Source organism: Nycticebus coucang, chromosome 3 (assembly GCF_027406575.1).
Source record: "Nycticebus coucang isolate mNycCou1 chromosome 3, mNycCou1.pri, whole genome shotgun sequence".
Classification (NCBI taxonomy): domain Eukaryota; kingdom Metazoa; phylum Chordata; class Mammalia; order Primates; family Lorisidae; genus Nycticebus; species Nycticebus coucang.
Window position 1 is genome coordinate 3,568,589 of NC_069782.1, and position 13,876 is coordinate 3,582,464.

Below are 13,876 nucleotides of genomic sequence, written 5' to 3' on the forward strand. Positions count from 1 at the left end.
TTTTTATTAGCTAATTTTTTTTCTTGCTCTCACTCAGTAATGAGTTAATTTAATGCTTTCTTCCTACCTTCCAATTTTTATTTGGTAAAACAGGAAATCGGGGAAGTCAGAACAATATCCAAGAACACATATTCTTTTTGAAAAATTCCCCCTATACTTAGTAAGGCTTTACAAATAATTTGGTCATAAACTCAAATTATGCTTTATTTAGGGACACAGTAACAGCACTCAGATAATTCCATTGGGTATTATTCAAATTCAGGTTTTAGGGGGTTTTGTTTTTGTCTATTTGCCATCACTTTGTTATTCAAAGTAAATAATTTTTTTTTTTTAAGTAAGCTAAAATTATCAACAAGGAGACCTAGAAAATTTGCATGTTGATGAGCATTGTGGATGAGTAAGTTTCCTGGAAGAAAAACTTGGTTTTTGCCTTTGGGCCACAACTATGCCTGAGGTCAAATGTTTGAAAATAAATCCCAGGCTGTCATGTTTATAATGTCAGTCTTACACAGTTATTTTCCCCTGATTTCTCCCCAGATCTGTCCAGTGGAAATGCAGCCGGCAATTTCTTGCTGCTCTGCCTTCGCCGGCCTCTGGCCCAACGTCTGGCCTCAGGAGGCTGTGGGGTGCTTCTCTTTACTTTCCCTTTTCTCCACATACCCAGGTTTGATAGTTGTAAATTTTCAATATCCAAAGCATTACAAAGACTTAGTAAACAGATGCATTTAGTCTAATTAAAGAAAGTAGGATGAGTGTAAATGAAAATTATTTTCACTTGGGTTTTGAACATTCAACTTGTGCATCGAAGAATAATGTTGTTTTTAAAGCTGGCCCAATAAACTTGAGATTGAAAGTTTGTGGCGGCTTCAGGGTAAGGTGCCACTTCGATCATCCCAGACAATGTGCCTTTTGAGGAGCTGCTTAGCAGCTTTGGGGACTCTAAAGGCAAACCAGGCTTATGATTTTTTTTCTTTTGCTTTTGTCTCGAAGTAGTTTGCAAGTTTGAGAGTCCATTTTGATGTGCCTATTTCATCATAATTTGTACTACTTTCTTTAGGGCAGGTTCATTTCTACTCCCAATTATTCATGCACAAAACCTATTAGCTTTCATATGTTACTCTGTATGTTACTTATGTATGTTACCATGGGTACACGTGTATATATGTATAGTATATATGTATATGTGTGTTTATATTACTTTTCATAGAAATAAAACAACAAAAGATAATTCAGATTTGATAGCGTCTCAGGCAGGATAAGTAAATGTAAGCAAGCATCCGTAACTTCCAGAAATCATGAAACTAAAATCTGTTGCTTGCTTTCACTCAGCTGTATGTCAAACTTCACATCGGTTTACTAGCAACAATAATGAAACTCTGGCTGTAGGACAAACATGTTCAAGGACAAAAGTAAATGCTGGATATTGCATTAGTGCACCCACCCTCAAACAAACACAAACAAACAAACCCAGCACCTGGACACCATTTTTCTATCTTCTATCTTACAAGAAAAAAAAAAAAAGAGTAAACACCCTTTGAAAGTGTACTTGCAGGTGATGGTGGCAAGTGTCAAGCCCGTGCTCTGTTATGGTTGATGGGCGTTACACCACATCCACGCATTCAGGTCTGGTTAGAAACCTTCCATGAGCTTATCGTCTTTAACATCCTCTGGAAGTCCACACATTGATATTCGTGTTGTGTTACCCGTGTATATATCTCCAAAGAAGTCTAACAACCCTGAAAGCATTCTTAAGGAGTTATTATTTTTCAATTACAAGAGGAGCATAAAACGACGAGGAGCCTGTGATACATGTATGTTCAATCTTACATAAACACGAATGTACCATATGTATGTGTACTTACTAGGATGAAAAGTGCACTCGTACCAATGAGGAATTAAAATTATTGTTTTCCACTACAAAGTAGTAACAAAAAAAAATCAGAAAAAATATGAATTAAGGATGATATGATTATATATAGGCACATATCAAATGCCAAAGCTAGATTCTTGGCTTTAAATAAGGAAAGAAAAAAGGCACAGTTACAAACTAAAATTTTTAAAAAATAAAAATTGCCTTTCAAAGATAAGTAGGCACTGAATTGATTTCAGTCACTCATTTCTACGTTTTTAAAATGAAATCATCACAAATTGAGAAATTCACATTTTTCTAAAAATTTATGTGCCACTTACAGCATTTTATTGTAAAGGTATTCAGGGAGCTAGGTAAATTATAATTCCTCTACAATAAACAAAAACAAAAAAAGGGGGGAGGAAAAAACTGCCTTGGAACTCTAACTGGTCATTGCTAAGTTGCAAGAAAGTATGGTAACTTCTTATTAAAATCAAGACTTCACAGGTTACTTCTTTAAAATAATTGCAACAAAACATAATCTGTCTGCAAAAAGAATTTATTCCTGCTGATTGTGGAATTAGGGTGGGAAGGGCTGTTGTCAATTACAAGTGGTTTGAAATTTGACCACACTGGTCTTATTTATTGAAATAGTTCCATTTTATTTTTTTTTGAACAAATATTATTTCCCACAACACAAATTTGAGTAATTTACTACATATATAAAGATAGTTTCATTTTCCTGACTATGGGAGTATCCCTAGGATACTAAAAACTATCCTAGCTTTTAGATCTAGCTAACTTCAAGGTTAAGGTTGGATTTTTCATATATGCCATTTCTACAAAACGTAAAGAAATATTTGAATTAAATTTATCACTATAAGACAATATGTAATTGCTGCAAAAAAATACTAAAGAAGAAAACTGATGCTTTTGCTATTTTATAGAGCGATTTTTGATGTAATTCCTAATTTTAAAAGAACATGAAGTTCATTTATTTTAAACATAAAAAAGTGGCAGTATAAGCAATCAGACAAGAATAGACACTAACTTTGAAAATAAAAGTCTAAATAATTTTTACATGATGAATGTATATTTTTTAAATGTATTTCAAAATGACCGGAGATGTGAATAGGCTCCTATGCCTGGTTTTCAATGATGCCAAGAAGGAGGGATTTTTAATTATCATCAAGGGTTTGTGCCTTTGCTAATGCCTTATCCATCAACCAATTTTTCACCTTAATATTCTAAATATGCTACAAGATTCTGCTTCCCACATGTGCCTTGTTCAGCTGACTTTCTGTGTGAGGAGTCAGTGGCTGCAGGCACTGGCTGCACTGCCCCTTGCTTTCCTCCGAAATTGGAATTCCCTCACATCTGGAACACTGGGCATTTATAGGAGGACTCCACGACTCACTGGGAAAGTTTCTGAGTTGGGAAAAAACTTGTCAACACACACCTGGACCTACAGATTTGGAAAAATTAACTGGCTGTAGCCAAAAACCAAACACTCAACCACCCAAACACAGTCTGCAAGAAACACAGAGTTCTTTGACGTGACAAGAAGAATTATAAATAAAATAGCTCCAAGGCAGACAGGCTGAATGAGCCTTTTAAGACAGCCTGTTGGTGCCTCAAACTTTAATACTTAGAACATTAAATGTTAGCTCCACAAGGATAATATCCTGGGATATGTGTGGGTGTGTGTATATGTGTGTGGATACACACGTGTGTGTATGTGTGTGTGTGTGTGTGTGTGTAGCAATAAAAGTTTTGCCCTTAAGTCTGGGAGACAACTTGGGGTCCTAGTGGAAAGTCTCTAACCCAGGTGAGGGTCTCTAACCCTTTCTCATACACATGTGTGAACACCTAAAGCCAATGAAAACATAACCTGCCATAGAGAAGGGGATCCGAGCTCATATGGAAAAGCCTTCCCTGCAACAGAAAGTTGTTTTGTGAATGGCAAGCCAGGCTGACCTCATTCATCATCATTTGGACAAACTCAGCAAAGCCACTACTGGAGGGACAGGCAAGGGGCCCGTGCACTGAGAAGGTGTGTTCTTTGCCCAGGCAGCTCTCAGAGCCACACAAGCCTGATCTCCCAGGGGAGAGGAGGGGTTTGAAACGTGGAGACAAGGCTGGGGTTTGGGCCCTGCAGAAGCTTACCCAATGCCAGCTAGACAGGGCAGTGAAGGCATGGACCCTGGGATAAACAACACATAGGGCTCTTGGGTGTATGTCCCAAGACAGCCTCCAAACTGCTGACTCCAATAAACACAATTGGGGGCCTGCTTGTCATATTCAAAGGCCTCAAGGGAAGAAGGATTCTCTCTATCCTGACCCAATTTCTCATGTCTTCGGGCCACATCCTTAGTATAGCCAATGCAGAGAGTTTCAACACAGTTCAAATGAACAAAAACATCCCATCACTTAATAAGTGCCAGGAACCATGTGAGTTGCTAAATATTTTAATCCTAAAACAATGGCCTCATCATAGAGGGCTTTTCCTAATAACGGTAGGACCTCACGTGTGCAGAGCAAGCACGTCCACTCATTTACAATGAGTTCTCAACTTATCTCTTACGATCCTCACAACCTGTGTGCCCGACAGAACAAGACTGTCATCCCTCTTTAAAGGGTGGGGAAACTGAGGCCTGAATCAGTGACTTGCCCTGATTCTGCACAGACCTCAGACACCAACCAGGATATATACTCATGCACTTTGTTACTTTTTATTTTTTTAAGGAAAACATCTCCATCCATTTGTTTACCCTTATATACACATAGGCTTATTTTACAGGTAAGAATAGTTTCCAGGAAAAACAGAGTTCCATTGAAATCTAGGACCCAGAACTGCCTCGAGCTGGTCCAGCTTTGGCAATCCCCTGCCCTCTGCCCCATAGCCTGTTTCAGTCTTCTGAGGCTCTCACTCTTCCCTGCCAGGTGCATCCTGCTCACCCCCTCAAAACTGGACTGGGACGAGTAGACTTTGGGTGTAAAATCACAGGCTCAAGTGCCCAGCCGGCCTGCCAAAGTCCTCATAATGAAGCCCTTTGCCTGAGCTAGGAGATCACAGTCTCCTCTGTCCACTGCCCTAGTCTGCAGCCAGCACCCTGCAACCAGAGCTTTCTTGGCCAAGCAGCCAGGGTGGTTCCAAGGCCCACATGCACCTCACCCCTGCTTAAAGTCCTCTGTGAACCTGGCAGGCAACTGCCCCAGGGTCTGAATAGCAACGGCCAAGCAGGTGATAAGGAAGGCCTGGGAGAACCCTCAAGACCTCCTGCCAGCCAGCACTGCCGATGACCTGGTTCATGGTGGCAGTTCCTTTCCAGAGGCATGGCCAGGGTCCCAGCCCTGGACATCAGATTCCACAGCGGCTAACTTATGCTGATCAGATCCAGTTATTGCTCCTAAGCAAGGAGAAAGGCTAGGAAGATACAGCTTGTGAAGGGAGCAGAAGTGAGTGAGTGAGGGTCAAAGAAAGAGGGAACAGGGTTGTGTGGCAACCACAGGGTTTTCCTTTCCATGCAGAGAGCTACTGATGCCCTGACACCATACTCGGCAGGACCCTCACCTGGCTCCCATCCTCATAACAGCAAGGCACATCTGGTGACTCCTCATCACCAAGACTTCCCAAAGCCAATTTCCACATTAGAACATTCCACCCCATAAAAAACAAGGTCAGAAACAAATCCAACATCCTAAAGTCTTCCTGGCAAAGCCCAGCAATGTTTAAAGCTGGTGAAGAAAACTATGAAATAACTGAGCATCAGGCCAGAGGGCCTTGCCCCAAGGGACCAAGACGAGAAGCCACTCGTCCATCTTCAAAGTCAAAACCTTTCAGGACGCCTTTCTCTTGTTTCCTTTTTGCACCTAATTACAAGAAAAAGTACCTCTTATAAAACAGACTAAAACCTTAAAAATTACAAGGAGCTTAAGTCTGAAAAGCTTCTTGGGATAAACATTATAACCTTGTCCAAGACTTGAGGAAAACAACAAAGAACACAGGAGCTCTGGAATGGTGACAGCCTGGGTTTGGTGACCTCGGCATCCTGGTCTCACCAAACCCACCCCTGGTGACTTGGAGGGAAGAGGAGAGTCTGGGGGACAGTGACCCCCAGCAGAGGTCCTGGAATGTTCCCAGTCTCCTCACCAGGGGATTCTGAATTTCACGTTCACGGAGTCTTTTCTTTCCCATCCAACAGGCTTCCAGGCAGAAATGAAAAGCAGAAAAAGAAAAAGAAGGAATAATAAACCTCTCTGCCTCATCCTGGCTTTGTGAAGTCCTGGAAGGCTCTGTAGAGGCAGCACCCCAGGCAGGGGCAGCAGGAGCAGAATCGCCCATGGCCGTGGCCTCGGCCACCGCAGGTGACAGACCCCGCGCAGCGGCGGGAGCTGCTTGGGGACCTTCCGCGCGCCGGGCGGGCGGCGGGGGCTCCAGGGTGTGGGGCCGAGCTCCGGACCCGCGTGGGGCTCGGCCGCCGCGTCCGGCTCTGAGCGCGCCGAGGCCTCAGGCGCCTCCTGCAGGCAGCCCCGGGCCCGCGGCGGGTCGGAGCCGGCGGCCTGGGCGGGGCGGCCGGGCCCGGCTGCGGTCAGCCTGCAGGGGTCCTGCGCGGGGCCCGGGGTCGCAGCCGAGGCCTGGAGTCTGAGTCTGGGGCCCGAGCTCGGTCTGAGTCCATCCGAGCAGCGGGCCCGGTCTGCGTCGAGCAGGGAGGAGGTTCAGGCCGCGGTCTGGGGTCCGAGGGCGGAGGTCCGAGCGGCGGCCTCGGGCGGCGGCGGCACGCGCCCCAATTAGCCGCGGGCCGGGCGGCGGGGCTGCCCCATTGAGGGCAAACAAAGGGCGCGACCCCGGGGTCAGGAGTCGCGGGCCGGCGGCCGCCGCTTTGTTCCCCGCCCTGTTTACTTTGCCCGAGTAAAGCTCACAATATATTGACTAAAGCGGATTAGAGGGTCGCGCCCTGCAGGCCGGGGCGGGCGGCGGCGGCCCCAGCAGCGGGACCTCCCAGCCGGGCGGACGCGCGCAGGGCCCTCCTCGGAGTCCCCGACGCCGACCCCGCGTCTCCGCTGTCGGGGAAACTGAGGCTCGGGCCTCCGCCGCGGGCGGCAGCAGCTCAGGGCCGGCGGGAAGTCCCCGCGGGCGGCCCGAGCAGGGGTCTCTTCTCAAGCCGACGGGGGCGTTGCATTCTGTCCCAGGCCCCTTCCCGTGAATGCAGGTCCTGGGAATTCGTTTTGCAGGGAAGCCGAACACAGTTGCCTGAAAGCTAAGGAATTTTCATTGGAAATATGGACAGACTTTTCCATATCACAAAATCCTGTAGTGTTACGGTTAAAAAAGAAAATTCTGGCCTCTAAACACAAGTGATGACCCCTAGATGTGCATCTGAGGGCAATTAAAGGGTGCCGAGGAGTATTTTGAGGGAAATACAAGCTGAAGGAAATAATTGTTTTCTTTCTTTTTTTGGCTAAAGAAGGCCAACTGGTGAGTATAAATAAACCACTAAGATCTCCACTCAAAGACCACAGTTTTATCTGACATTATGAACCCAGGATCCAGGATCTATATATTCTCCAGTAATGAACTTGAAGAATCTTTGAAATTGCCTTAAAAACCAAACATGAGAAGCATAAAGCACAGACTCCAAGCGTGGGAGGATTGTGATCCAACTAATACTGTCCTTTTTTCCTTCTTGAAGCTATTGTTTAAGGGACAGAAACATTTCTCAAGCCCTCATAAAATCTAAATGGAGATTTTTATGCTCTGGTGTACAAGCATATATGTTTGGTTAAGGAACACATGTAGTATTTGATTAATAAGCTATCAACATATAAATCTTTTTTTTAAAAATGGATAATATTTATTCACTATACATATTTGTTGGCCTAACGAATACTTCTGCACATGCCGTCTATCCAGCGACTGGAGGCAAACATGCCATTTGTCTACATTTCTAATCACAAGTCTTTAAAAATGATTCTTCTCTGATTATAAAAATACCATATGTTTAAGGAAGACACACAAAAAAGTCTGAAGTATAAGCAATTTAAGAATAAAATATAAAGATTCCCTTAAAACTGGTGATAAATGAAAAAATATATAAAGAAGATATTTAAGACAGATAATTTAGTAAGTAAAAAATGTGGGTTAAGTGTAAAATACAAGAAAAAAGGGAAATTCACCTATATGCCATTGTCCAGAAATAATATTCTATTCTATTCCCTTCTATTGTTCTGTGGAAAGCATACAGTTACATACAAACTTACTGTTAGGAAAAATGCTGTATCCCACACTTCTCCATGCCATTACAAACTCTGTCAACACCATTTTAAGGGTAACACAATATTCCATTATTTTATTGCATGATAATTTATTGTCATGGCCCCCATTATTCCATATTTCATTTCCTCCTAATATTTCTCTATTATAACTAACACTGCAACCTATTATCTTGCCTGTGAAGTTTGTCTGCAACTTGGATTATTAATAAATCTCTAATGATCTATTGTTGAGATGTTGAGGTCTCTGCATTATTCTAAGGAGGCTAAGGCAGACCCCGTGGGCACCATTTATCCTATTGGAAATGAATGTGGCAATTCTCGAATTCCCTTTGGATCACAGTTACTCCAGAGAGCAATATGGAAATCAATTTGTTTCCCCCTCCAGAGACCTGGTTCCTTTGGAACCTTCACCTGATGGATTTGTAGGACCAGCCAAGGCACACACCTGCTCATGACATGGTATTCAGGAATCGTGCCCTTGCACTAAACTCCTGGTAGAGTCTGTCTACCAAGCCACTTGACACTAACTCTCAACCACTGGACGCGTGTAAGTCAGAGCCATAAAGCCAAACACCTTGGAAACATTATCTCAACGGTTCTGATGAAACTTTGCACATCTAAGAAGTAATTTGTTTAATTTGGCCCCAGTGTCTTTCTTTGCCAAAAATTCAAACATCAGGGCTGCTTTTTACTCCCCCTCATGCTGCAGCATTCCTGGGTTTTCTGTCCGGCCGGCCTGCCTGTGTCCTCCCACTGGCCAGCCCTCCCCTGCCCAGGGAAGGCCTAGCAAATTCACCTCCGAGGCATGGGTTTATCCCACTCTGGGTCCTCCACACCCTGAGCCCGCACACAGGGCTTTGCTGGAGGGCTATGTGAGCGCTTTGGCCTGTCCCATCAAGGTACCCAGAAAAGCAGGGAAAGGAGGCTGGGTGCCATGGAGCCTGAGCTCTTCTCCCCAAACACGCAGAGCCTGCACCAGCTGCCCGAAGATGAGAGAAGAGCCTGCCACTGAGGGATAGAAGGGTGAAGGCGGCGAGGAAGACCGAGCAGAAAAGCTGTGGAGTTATCTGGAATAGAGGCTAGAAGAATTGACAAGAGCCACTCAGCAGCTGGAGCAGCCTGGAAGGAAACATGGGAAAATGTGACCAGAGCTTCTCTGTGTGGGAGGAATGACGAACAGTTTTTCCCTTATGTGCATTCTTCTGTATTTTCCAAATTTTCTACAGTGAGCATACGTTGCTTTCATGATCAGAAAAGGACTATCTTACCGGTACCATCACATTTGTTTTAAGTCAAATAGAATTCACTTAAGAATAAAATAATCATTATTAACAGTGATTGTTCACTTAAGAATAAAATAATCATTGTATACAGTAATCATCATATATTGCCAGAAAAGTTACTGAGAGGACTGCAGCAGCTCACACGTCTATAGCACTGGACCTTTTGGAGGAACTTTCAAACAGAAAACGAAACTGGGTGGCTTTGCCATGCAAATACCGGCTGCTGTTGTCATATTCCAGCAATAGCCCTGACAGAGGGCTGGGTTGGGTGCTGTTTTCATTTTAAATCAGGGAAGCTGAGGCTGAGAGGAGCAAAGAGCCCCAGGACTTGATCAGGTCTCCTATGTCCCTACAGTGGCTTCCAGGCCAATTTCTCTGGGGCTCTGATGTGCATCTTTTTTAATTTTTCCATTACTTGAGGTAGTACCTGAAGTCAGGGTGAACTGCAATTAGAAATGGGAGAGTTGCATTTGTCTTAAAATAATATTTGCATGGGTCCTCAATCACTTAAGGGGCACAGTCCAGCTTGTGGGTCTCTCTGGGAAGTAGCTCGGCTGAGTGTGCCAGTGTCTCAGCCAGGTGGGGACTCTTTTCCACAAGATAACATTAGAACTGATTGCCACAATCCTCTTTGGATGGAAAAATTGTGCTCGTGTCTGTGGAAGAACCTCCAGGGATGAGCCATCCGAGTACTCCTCGTGGAACACCCCTTTTGTCACCTTTGTTTTGAAAAGTATCTCCACCTCAAATGTATTTGCTCTTAAGTATCTTTCTTTAAAAATGAATTAAAAAGCAAACTTGCATGCTGTTTGCTCGAAAAGGCAATTTTAAAATCAGGATTTTTTTTAAGTTTTTACACTAGCTTGAAAACCCAATGGCTCTCAGAATGCATGTAAGATACAGCACTCTGTGCTAAAATCATCTTAAGTGGTTTAAAATAAAACAGAAGAAAATGATGTGAGCTGAGTACGCGTCTTCCGTTACTTGTTTTCTGAAGGCTGGTTTTCTGCTGCGCGCACCCTGGTTCTGTCCTTGGAGCCAACTGAGCCCTGATCCGGCTATGAATGATTCTAACAGAGCCACACCATATCTCGTGGACCAGACAGACCAAGGCCTTTTATATTCCAAAGACAACCTCAGTTCTGGCCAAGGATTAAACTATAAAGCAAATAATTATAAGATATAATCGACAGGTAAGATGAATAAATTGGAGATGTTTATTGCCTTCAAGAAGATGGTCTGGCAGTTGGCATTTTTGACCTGCAAGTAGATATGTGTCTATTCTAAAGATACCTTATTTTATTTCCCTTCTCATACTAGGCACAGCAAAACATCCCTGCCTCCTAAAATAAAAACACATGCCACTTTAATTGAGTGAAGAAAAGCCAAAATGCAGTATTTTTGCAGAGATTATTTTTAAATTAAAAAGAGAGACTATTAACTGCATTCTATATCTTTTGGGGTCTGTTACCTTCTCCAGGTGTCAATAATTTAACTGTCAAATCATAGTAACACAGCTCACTTTATCTCTGAGGCTCTAGAATCACAACCTAGAAGGAAAGATTTTAATCGTAACTAGTAAATAGCAAACGCTAACAACATCAGTCCTGTTTTCAGTTTCCAGACTGGGCCAGAATATGACTAATTTATTTTATCTTATCCATCTATCTATGCACAGAATTAAAATATTTATATCAGTCTGTTCACTTTAAAACTGCAGTTACAGACAGCAGCTTTGGGTCCACTCCTTAATTTTTCACAGTTTTGGCTTTTCATTGTTTCCCCGAAATGCACAGTCCCTGAATGAGGAGCACTGTCACTTGCTGATGAGATTTTGAAGCAGAGAGTCCAGCACACTGGGTCCTCTAAATAATATGAAAATCTCTCCTCGGGCTTCACAAACACTGCCCAGCTATAGCAACGGGGCCTTTGGGATGCCTGTTTCCCAAGACAGGCCAATGAAATCATGCAGGCCTGAGTCTGGCTTCTAGAAGGAGCTTCTGGCTAGGATGGCTGATGGAAAACCAGGGCCTGGCAAGGAAGCCCCCACCAGGCTGCCAGGTAGGCAGCAGACTGCAGGGGGTTAATGCAGGAGCGGGCAGGGTGGGGTGGGAAGCAGGCTGGGGAGATGGGGGCCGCAGGGCCCAGCCCAACCAGGCGCAGACACAGGGGGCTCTGTCTGCTTGCCCGCTGCCCTGGCACTGTGACTAACCGCCCCACTATTGTGCGCCTGAAGTCAGCCCTTTGTGTCGTCCCCTGGCGTCTGGGAGCACAACCGAAGAAGCCTTTCCAGCAGCCCCCCTCGTTGTGGAACCTACAGCCCCAACATCCATTCTTTCAGCTCTCAGGGCTACTAAGGCCCTGACAAACCAGGGGAAGCGTCCTATTCCCCAGCCAAGAAGGGCCACCAGTAAAACAGAAGCAGAAAACCAGTCTCCCCACCTCCAGGTGGGGAGGTGCCAAGGCTGCCTCACCATGCTGTAGCCTGGTCACACGTGGCAGCTGAAGCCTTGCAATGTGGAGCCCAAGCTGAGAAGTGAGTGTATAAAATACAAAAGGACACATTGAAATGATACCATTTGGGGTATTTATACTAGACTAAAATGACTTTAAGGATTAAAGTGAACTGTAATGTGAAATTACAGATATGGCTTGTGTTTGAGGCTCCCCTTGTTTGTCTGGACAGCATTGTGCTAGATCACGGCCTGGGCCAGGTGGACCTGAAGGCCTGCTTGCTTCCTCCCAGAGAGACAGTGGCTCCCCACCTGCTATCCGGAGCACCAGGCCCTAACAGCCACACCGTCACCTGGTCTTAGCCTGGCATTCACCTATTTTAAGAATTGGGACTTCCACACTCAGATGTCCGGGAATCACACGTGTGTACAGAAGTATGCCTGCTTGTGTGGGCATGAATGCGTGCTCACATGTGTCCATGCATGCACACACACACGCACACACACACACACACACACACACGCAGACCCCGGCTCACCTCTACTCCCTCCATTGCAGGCTGGGGCAACCTGTCCCATCTAACCTTCATAGAGGCCAGAATCACAGGGCACCCAGACCCCCCCCCCCCAGAACCAGACATCTGACCCTTTGTCTTGGGACAGACAGGACCAACACAGGATAAATCTGCCTTTCCTGGACCTAAGCACATTGCCTGGGCCCTCTCTTCCATAAATATTAAACATTAGGTTAAATTTTACAACTGCATTAGATTAAAGACCAATATAACCAGGATTCTTATTATATATTCATTATTTTTTAGTCAGTTTTTTTATTTAAAAAATTAAAATTAAAACATTCTGTGGGCCCTAGGCTTTGTGTCTTATGGGCTGTTGGTTGGACCACTCCTTGTGCTCTCACCTGGAACCCAGTGTCCCGCATCCGGCAGCCAGGTGCACGGCCCCCATCCTGTGTTGGGGGCTGCCTGCCATGCGTCCCGTGACCAGACCACCTTCCTCACCCTAGAATTCATTCCTTAAGTCTTGCCCTGGATGTAGCGTGTGTGAAGCCCCTGACAGCTGCCAGAAAATACTTCACATTATTTTTACAACACAAAAATCTGTCACAAGAAAGGCCCAGGACCCCAGTGTGGCTGAAGGGTTCAAGTCAGTGTGAACTAAGACCCTCCTAGCCTGGCACTGCAGTCCCCAACTGGGGCAGGCGTGACATTCAACACCAATCGAGGAGCCCAGCAAGCAGGGACAGAGACCTACACAGTGATGGATGGCCCCTCATGGGCCCCAGATACCCCCAACCTCTGGTCCTCACACCCCTGCTGCAGGTGCTACAGGCCCCAGTTTGTTCCTTGATGGGTGTGCCAAGAAGGCCCAGCTTTCCCGCATCTCCCAGAAAAAGCTTCTCATGCTTTTGACCTTCCCCTTCCTTCCATGCCTCCACACCAGGCCTGGGCCCAAAACCTGCCAGAGAAGGACCGGCCAGTGCAGGAGATGGTTAAAATTCTGCATCCTTTTTGCATCCGCCTCCAGAGGAAGCGCTGCTTTTTTTTCTCCCCAAGCAGGAGGAGGGGGAAAAAAAGCTGAGAGCAGCAATTTGCAGGCCTTGGGATGTTTTTCTCCTTGACAGCCCTGGGCCCGGCCTCGCTCAGGCCCTTCCTCTGGCTATGGCTGGTCCTGCGACCACGACCACGCTCGGTGCCTGCGCTTCTGCTCGGCCCCCCCACACACACACAAGCGCGCGTCCTCCCGCAGAGCCCAGGCCGGGCCGGCTGCGGGGAGGCCGGCAGCAGCAATGCCTGCGTCAGCGCGGCTGCCTGGCACTGCCCCTTTTGTGCCCGCCTCCTCCACCAGCCTCTCCCCACCCCGTGAGGCCTCCTCCCTACCTCCTGCCCACTGAGCATACACCCTTGAGCCCACGGGGGACACCCTCACCTTTTGGGCCCCTGGCCCCCGGCCTTGGGTCCTGCTGGTGCCCAGGGCGCCTGGCCCATCCTCGGTGC